Source organism: Galendromus occidentalis, unplaced genomic scaffold (genome assembly GCF_000255335.2).
Source record: "Galendromus occidentalis unplaced genomic scaffold, Mocc_1.1 scf7180000077484, whole genome shotgun sequence".
NCBI classification, from domain to species: domain Eukaryota; kingdom Metazoa; phylum Arthropoda; class Arachnida; order Mesostigmata; family Phytoseiidae; genus Galendromus; species Galendromus occidentalis.
In genome coordinates, this window is record NW_003805472.1 from 837975 (window position 1) to 851235 (window position 13261).

The window sequence follows — 13261 nt, forward strand, 5'->3', positions numbered from 1 at the left end:
GACAGGAACGTGCTCACGCGGGTAAACCTGCAAGATCAGCGCAATATTAGGTGATTATCATGTCCGAGCTCCCGCATCTGGGACCTTTGTTTCTCTCATTCAATGGATGGGCATGAGGTCCCTTCATCGGACCTTCGGTTGGATGTATGTATCTCATGACTCATAAGATCGCTCAGCTCACACCATGCAGCCATCAAGTCTCCCTATCGGACCTCATCGATCTCAATATTGGTCGATCTGCGACCTCAGAAGCCCCTACCAGGAGTCTAGGACCAGACTAACTTCGAGAAACAAGCTCCGGTAAGGTAGGGCTGGAAGGTCGAGATCCTGCCCGAATGCTCCGCTCAGTATCCAGAATCCCCAACCTCACAACGCCATTCCTCCCTCTCCGTGGGATCATCGCTCCCCCACCCCCTCGGGGAATCGCCTCCTTATTCCGATTGCCCCGCCTGAGGATCGGATCTCGGTCCAAATCCAGATATGAACGGTCAATCCATTATAGTCCCACGAAGATGGGTCTTGAAGATTCTCTGACGATCTTTTTGCAGGTCACGGATGCACTGCCGGAATCGGTTCACTCACGGATGACTTGACTCGGAGAATCGAGATTGACGCAAAACAGAGCTTACGTGGTTACTGACCCGGCAAGCTCCAGATATTCCCGGCCGACGATTCTCTGTATCAATCTCACGTTTCTGAGAACATCTGGCTAACAGACTCCCGTCACCAATGGAGATTGAGCGGCGCATTCCATGAACTTGCATGAATCGATCATCTGTGATCTCGATTGGAACAACGGTCCCGAAAAAAATGGTTCGATTTCTGAAACGGTAGCCCGCGTCTCTCTCGATATCGCGGAGCGAATCGTGGAGAAGATCTCGCCTTATCTGCGGTAAGTCTTCTTATCCTGGAGCTGAGGGCTTGTCGGAGAGTTTCAAGTTACGAAGCGAGTGAACTTTTTTCAATAGCGGGCGAGAGTAATTGTGTACCTAGATCGAGCCGATTTGTTGATATCGTCCCGGATTGTGCAACAGTCTCACATTCCTCGCTGAGTGATGCGAGATAATTCGAGTTAGCCAATGCGAAATATCCCGATTACGGCGGAGATTTTCCTCCCCGGCTCCGTGATAAGCTCGAAAACCGTATGAGAGCGGACGCGGCCATCGTATACCTAGTCGATGAGGGAAGAAGAGATCGCATGGCTTTACGAAGAAAATCTCCGTCTTGGGCCTGCGAGCGAGCTGCGGCTTGATGAAGTGATCGCTGGCACTGGGATCCGTCCCAAACCGAGCCATACCAGAATCGAAAGCTGATCATCATCAGCAATAATCATAGTCGAATGCTGATGATGACAATGACGGCCAACGCGATCAGCTCGCTGGGCAATGCGCACCTCACCCTCCCGACTGCCCAAGCCTCGCATTCCCCCCAGGAGAGTCGGAAGTTGCCGAGAAAGATGGGAGCAACAACAAACAAGTTCTCGGAAAGGCGAATGCCATCATGGCCCTGGAAGGACCCCGTGAACAGGTGCACGTGGCCAAGGATGACAAAAACGCGTACAAGAGCGGAAATTGGTCGATTCTGCAAAGCCGCTGTCTACGCTCGGTGACGGTCAAAAGTGACATAGAGAGACAGAGAGAAAGGACGAATAAAGCGAGAAGATGGGCGAGACGTTCTAACACGTAGGCTAGGTGACAGTTTGGCTCTGTGGGACCCCTCGAGTCATCGCGGCTCAAAGGAAGACGAACTTACGTGCTCTCTCGCAAAGCTCAAACGAAAACTCTCCCATATTCACAACGACACACCTCCTAGAGGTTACGTAACATTGGTTCTGAGCCTGGACTGTAGTATCCTCGTACACGATCAATCGGCTTCCACCCGGAGCGGTACACAATACACAAGTGAGGTCGCTGAATTCACCGACTGGGAGATGAATTCTCCCCAAAGGGTGCGGGAAAACACAGCGACGAGAAGTTGCAACTCTCGGGGTCCGGGCGATGTCCCATCGTTCCCCGAGTTCTTACAGAAGTCCTGCGCTCTTGCCTCCATCCTGCCCCGTCATGAGCTCCTTCAAAGGAAAAATACACAGCACCACTGTCGAGCACGGCTCCCGACGTGCGCTATTTCCTCAAGATCATACCATGCTCCAGAGGTTCCGCGTTTTCGCTTCGATAGCGGTCGTCAGTGATAAATTTCTCCGGATCGTTCACGATCGGATTATACACGATAACTTCACTCAGTACGATGACGGATATCTCCAGCAGCAGCCGCTGGTACTACTGCTGCTACCACAGCCGCCGCCGCCACTGCTGGTGTTGTTGTCGATGTTGCTGCTGTTCTATGAGCCTGTCCGAGTGAGTGGCTGGCTGGCTGGCTGGCTGCCTTTCTGAGCTAAGCAGAGTTGGCTTTGCCTGTAGTGGTACTGGTCGGGTTTTTGCCAATGTTCGCTGCGTGGTGGCTCTAATCGTGGAGTCGGGGAGTACTTGTTGTCGGATCGATTTCTTATCACGGCGATTTTTCCTTGTCTGCTCACGGCGATGAGGCAGCTGGAGACTTTTATTTCTATGATTTTCAAAGCACAATGAGAGACGGAACACTCCTACAGTGAACTCCGAGGGAAACTACACGCACAGCAACCATACTACCTACGGGCACACAGCTTTCCGCAGACTCTCACAGCTCGGCCTTACCAACAGCTAGTGGTATAGTTGTTGCAGGGGTAATAGTCGTCGTCGTCGCTTGTGGTGGTGCGAGCGGTAGCCGCGGCCACCGCCGTCGCTGCTTGTGCCGCGGATGATGAAGTTAAGTATCCGGTATTGATGACAAAACAGCATGCCACCGAGGGCTCACTTGCCCTCGCTCGCTCGACGCTCGCGTTTTGACGGGCCTGTCTTCGCGAGGAAGATCCCCACTTGCCAGGCAACGGCTGTCGATGCCTATCCTGCCTTTCTTCCTGCTTGCCTGTCTGTCCGGCTGGCTGACTGACTGACTGACTGACTGCCTGTTTGACTGGCTGGCTGCCTGCCTGCCTATTCCTTGCTTACTTGCTTGCCTGCCTGCCTGCTCGGTGAGCATTCATTGAGGACGACAACGACCGCCACGCCACGACTCGTCCTTTCCCCTTGCCGCCGCTGCTACTGTTCGCTGGCGCGGCGGCAGCGACTGCCGAGCAAGCTGGCAGCCCTTTCCCCCAACTCTAGGTCGACAGCGGTGCTGGTGGCAGCCACGGCGGCGGCGGCAGTAGAAAGCATACAAAAGGAGTGAGTGACTGGATGAGAACACTCACACACACAGCTCTCGGCCGGCGGTGCTAGCAAGCCATGGTCGACGACCAGGCCACCGCCTGCAGCAGCAGCATGCAGTTCTCTCTCCCCATGCGCTCTTTGCTGCTGCGGCGGCAGTTGTTGACGTTTTCAGCTGCCGCCGAGCGTGTATGTGTGCGCGGCGGCGGCCCGGACTCCTCTCCCCTCGCCCCGACGACGGCCGCAGTACCTCCTTCCTTCCCGTCAAGGGTGAGGGTCGTTTGCCACGGCTCGCAGAAAGCAATATCCCGTAATGCAGCGCGTGATCTTCGTTCGGAGAGGTGAAAACGGAGAGGGGAACGCGTGTCCGTGTCCCGCGTGAGTGTGTGCATGTGTATCCGCCGATCGCCGCGTTGGCAGTGCCGGCGGCAGCGGCAGTAAGTCATGAGGAGACGCCGCCGCCGGCTTCCCTCTCTCCACTGAACGCCCTCCCACTCCTCGGGACGGCCGACCCTCTCCCGGTCATTCTCAAATACACACACTCACACGCTGATTGCGGCAGCAGGCACGAATTGTCAGTGCCAGGGTGGCAGCAGCACGAGGCGCCCCTGGCCGAGTCGCAGCGGCCGCTGTACCCGCCGCTGCTGCTGGCTGGCTTCGAGACGAGCGTGGCAGCTCGAAAGTGGCGAGGGCGGGAGAGGGTCTGGGGGAGAGTTCAGGAGAAAGCGCCGCCTTTTTCGCTCCCGAACATCAACCATGTGCTGCCGACGACGGTGCGGTTCCGACGACCGTGTTGGCACCCAAGAGGCAAGCGTGGGGGCGGCAGCGTGCTGTAGAGCGCTTTCTCGCTACAGCCATCACCGCCACTAGTTGGAAACGAGAGAGAGGGAAGTCATCGCTCTTCCCTCTCAATCGACCACGTGGGTTTAGCAGCACGACGAACGACAGCCGGGAGCGCCTGCTTGGTAACTTGAGAAAACTCTCGTTCCCTGTTTGAGGGCTCTCAATACATAATTTTTATCGGCTATATTTTATCCACATGGATTTCGTGCGGATGGATTTGACTCCAAAACGAGCGGTTCAGATTTCTGACACAAACGAGATTGAGTCGAATGATTCAACGTGAATGGAAGCGGCTCTCTGACGAGCCATTGACCATATCAGGATGATGTAATTCGAAGGTGGACTGATAACGCACGGAAGTAGGCCGGGATCTCCACAGCTGTCAAATAAATGGACTGGAGCCAGAGACCTCCAGCGGGGAAATACCACCGAAAAACACTGAACGGATATCATTGCTGAACACTCCACCCGGAACGTTTCAAAACAATTTTTACGAGGCGAACCGGAAGATACCGACGCTTGTACACATGGACTCGCTCTATAGATTCGGAATATCAGCACTTACGTCACATCTATCAGAGAAGCTCGAGCGCCGCAAAAGTATGAGCCAATGGTAGAACTCATTCCGATCGGAAGCTCGATCCGAAGCCAGTACCCCGGCGGTGGCTTTTGCGGGAGGAATTTTCCGAGGAACTTTAGTCACATCACCTTTTCCCCAATGAGATAAGAGAATCGTCTTTGCGACTCGTCGGTCGAGCTACAAAGCCGACTCGGGTACAAAACACTCTCCTGATAATTCACAATAATGTGGAAGTCTTTCCGCTCGAAAACTGTCGCAAGTGTCGTCGATGTCGCTGGCAGCGACGGCTGCAAAAGCAGCGGCGATGATGATGATAGTCGAGCTTAGTCACATGGCACATTCGTCAGCAGTCTCTCTCATCATCGTCGTCGTCGTCATCATCATCACCATAGCAGTCATCATCATCAACAACAACACAAGCATCCATCCCATCGCGACGACGACGACGCCGCCGGCTCTCGTAAGCGCCGGCTTCTTCCTCCTCCGTTGTTTACTTGCTGGAGCCACGTCACAAACGGCAATGGCAAGCCCCGTGCGCTCACTGCTGGAATGCCAAAGTCTCTAGCTTCGAATCGTTCGCGATTCTCTAAGATTGTTCTCATGTCCTGGACGGGTCCCGTCCAGGAACGATCCTACCATGCTCGAAATCTCTGGATTCCACCCGGAAGCTCAAACTCGTCAATGGGGCGGCTCCAATGGGGCGAGAGCAGGAATTCGATTTTCAGATGAGAATTTTCCGGAAGAGACCGCCAAACAGTCAGGCATTCCCCCGCGAAGCTCAATGAGGTTTTTCCTCTGGAGCTGCCCCCAGCTCTGTCAGACAGTAATCACGAAATATTCTCTCTCCGAGTTCTCGAACTCGGTCCCCCGTTTTACCCGTTGATAACACTGCTTGATTCGCGTGCAATATTTCCTTGAAGTTGAATGAGCCGTCATTTCACCTCGAAATCACACTCTCGGAATTTTCCATGTCCGTGTCGACGGTGATTCCGTGCATTATTCAATCAACTAACAACTAATCACATGCGTTGAAAGACCGCACGATTCATCACTCGAGCAATAAACTGAATGTCGAACTCGATGCCTTCTCGCATCAAGGGTACGAGCAGCCACCGTAGAAGGAGTTCCGCGGCTACGATCAGAAGAACTCGCAGTATCCGTTTGTTGAACCCTCCCTCGCGGTAGCAGAATACGGATCAAGCTTCCCTGCTTAGCAAATGCCACGCGACCCTTCGATGAAGTGCGGCATCGAATATATGCAGCTATATAGAGTCTGGGCCTGAAGTCTGGGGAAAACCGCGAGGTATTCGAGATCCCAGAATGTCTCAGATATGCGAGTCTACCATGAAGTAAGTGATCGTCAGGAAAGTCGCTCATTTTCGAATGAGCAGATTAATACAAGAATCCCTTCCATTGAACGTAGGCGGACTTGTTGCTGCTTTCAGCCGTGCTCGCTGCCGTTGCTGATGGCGGTGGCATCGGCATCGACGCTTAGAAAAGGAGTCATCCAGCAAGCGAGCAAACTAACGAAATGAAGGGCCGTTCACGTGTTCTTGGCTGATTCCTCTGGCGGTGCCGCCTGCTCACTGCAGGCAGACTGGCTAGCCAACTTGGGAAAGGAACAAGCAAACCGGCAAGCCCTCCGCCGCTCTCTGCATCGAAACACGGGCGACGACAGAAAAGTGACAGCGCACTCAAACTCCTCCAGATTCGCCTCTCGAATCTGTATCGAGTCGAGATTCGTCGACGATTTCTGATAAATCAAAAACGAACGTCCTTCATGTACCATGACGAGGAGCGAGAGCGAGTCCTCTAACAGCAATCCGAAACCTTCCAATCACACGTTGGAACCACCTCCGACTCCGATGCGGAGTCGATCCCCAGGATCCCCGACCGACGGTGCACGCACAAGATGGGATCAGTTTTTCCAGAGAATCTCCCCGTCACTGGGGGTCCGTCAGGAACGCCTCCCTTCTGAGTGTCGCTATCACTCAGCGCAAATGAGAGAGAAATCGAGCTCACCTTCTCAGCATATTGAAGTTCAGAGGATGGCGGCAAGTGATAAAGACGGCTTTCGATTCACGAAGTAAACTTTGTTGTTTTCAATGTTGCTATTCTTCGAGCGGCAAGCTAGTTTCCATCAGCGATCCTGAGCAGGAAAAAAAAACGTTCTTAGGGTTGATCGTTTTCCATCGATTTATCGCTTCCATGCCCCACCCGGACAATCCACCCCCGGCATCTACCGCATAGTCGGTTTCGGTGGAGCTCCGAAAGAGAACCCGAAGTTTTTGCCCCGTGTGTTCGGATGCTCCAATGTCGATGATGATGGTTTGAGTTGTTTTCCCCGACCTGGAGGTCAATTCACTCAAAAAATTTCACTGAGACCGGTCAGAGCGATCAGAAGCCGAAGCCCAAAAACCGAAGGGCAAAGACTCTCATAGAGAAAAAGAACCCGACATCGACGACGACACCACCACCACCAGGAACAGCGATGGCGATCCCAACAACCGCACCACCACCATTGTCGCTGTGACTGCTCTTTATCCGATGACGTTTATTGTTCCTGTAGTGAACTCGCTTATCAGGTTTTCTGGCCGATCGCGACTCCTTCCGCCGTGAGCGTACATCCGAACTATTAGCCGCAGCAGCTTCAATCACAAGACACTGCCCCGAAAACAACGTCTACGACGACGACGACAACAACAACTAAGGGCTCAGCTATCGCACACCGTGAGGGCACGAAGCGTTGTGAGTGCAAAACAACAGCGTCCGTCGCTACCGTGCCGGAGCTCCCCACTCTATCCCGGGAGTTATCGGGCGTAACTCCGGCGATGGTACACCGTCGAGCAACTGACGGATCACTCAACTGAATTACTAATCTCCGACGGGCGGCATGACGGACAGTGTGACGGGGAACTCGATGGATGGATAGACAGATCAACTGACTGAGAGTGGCTCACTGTCCAAGTCAGTCCCTCACTCACCCACCCACTGCGAATGAACTACACGGCGATCGTGAGTTCTGGCTAGGTCTACCGCTGGCTTACCTGGCTGCCTTTCTTCCAGCCCGTCTGCGTGCCTGTCCGACTCCTTGCTTGCTTGCCAGCCAGCCAGCCTGCCTGCTTGCTTGATGGTGGTTGGTCCCTCGCTCGCTTGCTCGCCGTCGTCGTTGGTCGGCGGGTCGCTTGCTAGCTTGGTGGTCATGCGCAGACGGGTTAGGCGCACATGCGCGAAGCTGTGGAGAGGATATTCGGAAAGGACAACGAAGCCGCGCGCTCGTGCCTCGGCACGACCGAGTCACCCATGCTTTCACTCACTCATCCATCCGCCTATGAATTCATCCATCTAACCATCTAGGGAGACCCGACGGGTTGACCGTGCGTCGGGAAAAAGAGCCGGGAGCCGATAGGACGCCAGATAGCCCTTGCTGGCCCCTTACGTGACTCCCTCCCCCCTCCCCGGTGAGCTCTTGGTCAGGTGAGCGAGGGGGTGGTAAACCAGCACGAGGATCTAGCACGCGGAGCTGGTGTCGAACCCTCGCCCAGGAGTTCGTTCCCACCCTTCTCACCGCGCTGTTCCGACCGCCATCAGGGCAACGAGGTCTAAGACTTTCAGTAGACCCTTTCCCCCTGCTTCTCCGCCCCGCCCGGGGGTGAATTTGCGGGACACGGTGTCGCTCCAACGCCCAGATAGGCACGCAGCTAAGCACGCCGTGCTGCACGGGCGAAAAGGTGGGCGTCTCGACAGACTTGCCGACCCGTGCCTGGCGGGAGCTGGTCAGTCGATACGGGCTCGTGGACGTGTTTTTGAGCATGCAACGCGCCGACGGACTCCGCTGCGGGAACGATATGTTTCTGAGGGCTGTCGATGATGACTTTCGGTCATAAATTCGAGACACTGAACCAACGATCGCTGGACACTCCTTAAAATTTGGAATCGGGGATTGAGCCAGGTTTCCGGGATGAATGACCTCCACCAACGAGTTCTTCCTACTCGTGGGACATTCTCGACGGTAGTCAGGACCTCGTATCGAAATGATTAGCTGGAAGACTCCGACAAATCGCTCCCTCGCAACAAGAGATATGAACTCGTCGCACGTTGCGCCTCATGCGTAGGTTCTCTGAGCATTCGATTAGTCTTATCTCGTACGAGAGAAGAAATTCCGAGATGAACATCGTGTTCACTACTATGGGAACTGTTGAGCGTTAAATGCCGGCACAGTGACAATTTCCGCTCGAGTGATCCGGCAAACAAATACGATTTATTATAGCCTCGAACATCAACATCAGGCGAACAAACGAGCCGAGGAGACTACACAGGTGTACAACGTCAGATCACGACTTGAACGTCTGATTGGGGGTCTCATGGTGTGTCATTGTTGTTGATCTCGACGGCGCTTGATTCAGTAACAGAATCAGCGGGAGCCAACATCTGCGATCCTTTTTGGAATTCGCCTAAAGGCTCTTTTCATCCGGAGGGAGTATGAGACTTTGCCCTCATTAAGGATCTGACGAGCTGTGGGTTTAGACGTGTATCCTTTAGGATGCGCATGCTCGATCCTCAGCTCTTGAGGACCGGGGGACCGGGGGAGCAGTCTCTTCAGCAAATTCACCACATCGAATCGTGATCGATGCTGACGGGACCTTGGAGGTCGGGAAAAAATGAGAACGACACTGGCGCTGTAGACCCCCGCTACTCAAGTCTGCCGAGCGTAGATGTAGTCCTCGAATAATTATCCTCCTTCTCTCGTCATTCCGAGCTGTGCTGTATCTTCCCTCTCACAGCTTCATTGGAAATCTCGGGCGTCCAAGTTTTTACCTCTCGGCGGTGATCGATTCATCCCGAATTCATCGTTCTCGGGAACAAGGGCCGTCCGCCAGAGACATCACTCGACAGAGGTGCCATCGAGGAGAACGCCCAGCGAAGGGCTCGCGATGTTCATCGTCCGCGACATCTCACATTCCGACCCCGATTGATAGATCCTCGAACCACGCATGGGAACTTCCTGCAGGGTTCCCGACCTTCGGATGCCGTTGTGAGACAATCATCCCAATCTAGTCTTTCCATCTGCTCGGATGAGCGAGGAAACTCACATTCCACACCTCTTTGCCTCGTGCAGTCGCCGGGAACAAGTCTGCGGTCTGTTGGAACTTCCAGAAAGTGAAGATTCGGTGAAGTCTGGATTGACTCACTCGCCCGACTCGTTAGCGGAAGTCGCAGCTCATGGAGTACACACGTTCCAAGATGGGACGGATTCCCCATCGCTTGGCCGCCTTCCAAGGACCTTGAAACACTGGGGAGCCAGAGCATCTGTCCCCATCTCTCTCTCGTTCAGGAAATAACTTATTATCTAGACTGGTATGATCGACAATTCCCCCGGTATATCTGACGTGGCTGTCCGAAGACCTTTGATCAGATCTGAGGATTATTCCTGATGGCTGCGAACCATGCACATGGTTCGATATCTTGAGTACGGGAATCTAGACGTCCATCCTCATTCTAGTTAAGTACCGCCGAAACTTCGGCTCCGGCTCAAGTATGTAGCGATGCCTCTTCCGTTGCTGACACTGAAGAGAGGAACCCTCCCTGGTTCGGAATGGCATCTGAAGCGGGGGAGAGTCTCCCGAATTCGTCGCGAGCTCTTTATTTGGCGAAAGGATCAGAGCTCCAAGCCCCATCCTCGGCAGAGGAAAAGTGAGGAGAAGACCTCCAGAGGCCTCTAAGAACGCCAAAGCGATTCCTCTCCAGTATGCCAAAAGATATCTGAATTTCTCGAGGAAGTGCGAAGAAGTGTATTCTCCTCTCTGTTCGCACCTCAATGAAGAAACAACTCTTCACGCTCCAACATAAAACATGGGAACGGTTCGAGCGGGCGAGCTCAGTCATACCGAGATCGTAGATGGGCAGTGCTTCTTCTGCGAATTCTCAACCCGGGCGCAGAGCGAGCCGAAGAGTCGGAAGAGTTCTCGACTCATTGTGTGGGAAGACCTCGGCTCAATTGATATTTCCCGCCTTCGTGTGATCTTCGGAGACCGCAGAGATCGCGTTGTTTTGCTCAAGTATCTTCAGCGATCCTCCCGGCATCCGTTTGAAGACAATCATTGATGATGAGCTCCAGACGCTGAGAGCTTCCTGAATGAAATTCTCGCGGGGAACCTCTCCAATCGAAAACCTTGTTTCCCCCTTTTTGAGCCGATTTCGATTCGCGGCTCGACCGCGGCATTCGAATCATTCGACGGGCCCTACCGACGCCGGCAGCGCTCAATACGGACGAGCGAAATGAAAGAGAACAGCTGTTGATTAAAATGTTCCGAACGAGCTCGGGAACACCACGACGCACTGACCCACCTACAGGCTGCGTTGGTTAATCGGCTTCAATGTTTTTCCGAGCAAACATATGTATCTATCCTGCTGGTCGTGTATCGCATGGTACTTGATTGTGCCGGGTTACCTCTCGTAAGCTCGAGCGTGTCGACGATACATTCGGAACCATTCTCAAGTTCCGATCTGCAGAAGCCCTGTCATGCGTTGGGCTCACTGAGTGTCATGTGCTCTCTCACTCGTAGAATGCGATCGGCACTCCCTTCCAGTATTCCTCCATGATGCAAGGACTTTCAGTTGACCTTCAACTGTTCCCAACATTCCCATGACTTCCACATGCTTGAGTTCATGGGGGGATCGGTCAAGTTTCTCAAGAGAATGCAATTTTATCCTCGACCAACGGGACGCTCTCAACAGGCCGTCGATGGCAATTTCAGATCGAATTTTCGGCAATCGCACATTGGTACACCTCCGAAATCCGTACCGGGCCAATTTACTTCGGGAGTAGGGGACATGCCCGCGAGCAATCGGTGTCTTCAAGGTTGCGAGAGGATACACGCAACCGGTCAGACCGTTCCAGTGAGTCAATCATTCTAGCCCATCCGGCAAGGACATCTACGGAGTTCCCAGCCGATGAGCTCCGTGTCACCAGTTCACCAGTCTCTCAGTCTAGAGCCGCCATCCTCCGGTGCGATGAAATCAGACACCGGCGACACTAACTGAGCGAAGTGAGCATGTTTCGATGGCCTGTAAAGAAGCTGATAGAGCGTTTCGCACATAGGCACGATGCGACGAAGAGCGAAGAAATTTCAGCCAACGTTATGGAATAATTTCTCCCCGCGAGCAGAAGTATCGATTGGCATTCAAATCGAGGATGGTGATTACGATATGTTTCGGTGGTCCGGTTTCTGTAGAAGAATCCTTCTCCCTCTAGCGGCCTGTCATAACGAAAAGTGCATGGGATGTCACCACCCGTCGGAGAACAACATACAGTCTGTCGTAGATTGTAGAAAGCGTGCGATTTTCGCCTCTCGTATTGCTCTCGGATTGCATCAATGTCGAGGAGTCCAGAACGATAGAAATTTTTCCTTTCATTTCTTATCGCTCGATGTATTCCAAGCAGAAACCTTGTAGACAGGAGGACCGATACGATTTCCGTTTCGGAGTTTTCTCCGGTAGACTCGCTCACCATCTTATATTCGAAGCATAAAACTTCAAAAGCCCTCGCTTCGTCGGAGCTGGCGGAGTGGTCGATGTTCAAGCTCGGATCCAACGACAGAAGGCCTGAATACGCGTCGGGGCTTTGCTCAGAGGCCAGATGTGAGCTGCTGGTGTGGCTGCTGTTAGCTAGTCTGCCTTTGGGTCTGAATGTCAGTCTGTTTCTGTGCGTGAGCGAGGAGAGTGGGCGCGCGAGAAGGTGATGATTCGAGAACTCGAAGCTCATGACTGGTTTCTCTTCTCGTAGGTTCCTCAAACCTGCAGTCTGAGCAACGGTTGTTCCGGGGGTCTTTCGTAATAACGCATACGTCCATCGACCGGCCTGTCCGTGAGATCACCGGTGGAGGAATGAGTCGCGGAATGACTGAGGCACGCAGTGGAAATTCTAATCGGTGGAATCGATTTTATATTCTGATTTCGAAGTTCCTTATCAATCCCGCCGGACTCTGCGTTACCCGAACACGGATACCGATGAACGAAGAAGTCAGAGCACCACCGTCGGGGCAGGGAGCTGTCGTATCTAACAGTCTCCGTCGACATGATTCCCGCTGACCGATCATCGGAGGTCGCTCTAGTTCCGGGAAGGTGGACGTGGAACGAAGATTTCGGATTGAACTCCCTAATCACGTTTTACGCGAATGGGAGGCTAGATCGTCGAACATCTTCTCCCCTCCGAACGATGAAATCATCCATTTCCGGATGCCATTGATTTCATTCATCCCACAATCATCGGATTCTCCTCTGTCTCCATAGGGAGTGGGGATGACTTGGTGGGGATTCCCCTCGATTTCTAAGCCTCGATAGTCCACCATTCTCAGGATTCCCCGAAATGTGAGTCCAGAAGAGCGAATCTTCGACACTCAACTCCGTCGGGCGGATATATAAGACCGCAGTCCACGAGTAAACAATGGGAAGTCGCTCCGATTCGATCGTAGCCGTCTCTCGAACCAACGTTTTCGCTCCCCGGGCACACGTGCTTGAGTAACATCTTTGATGGTTGGCGGCTAAAAATTGATTTTTCCGAAGAGCATGGCATTCTCCTTATGGGAATCGGGCC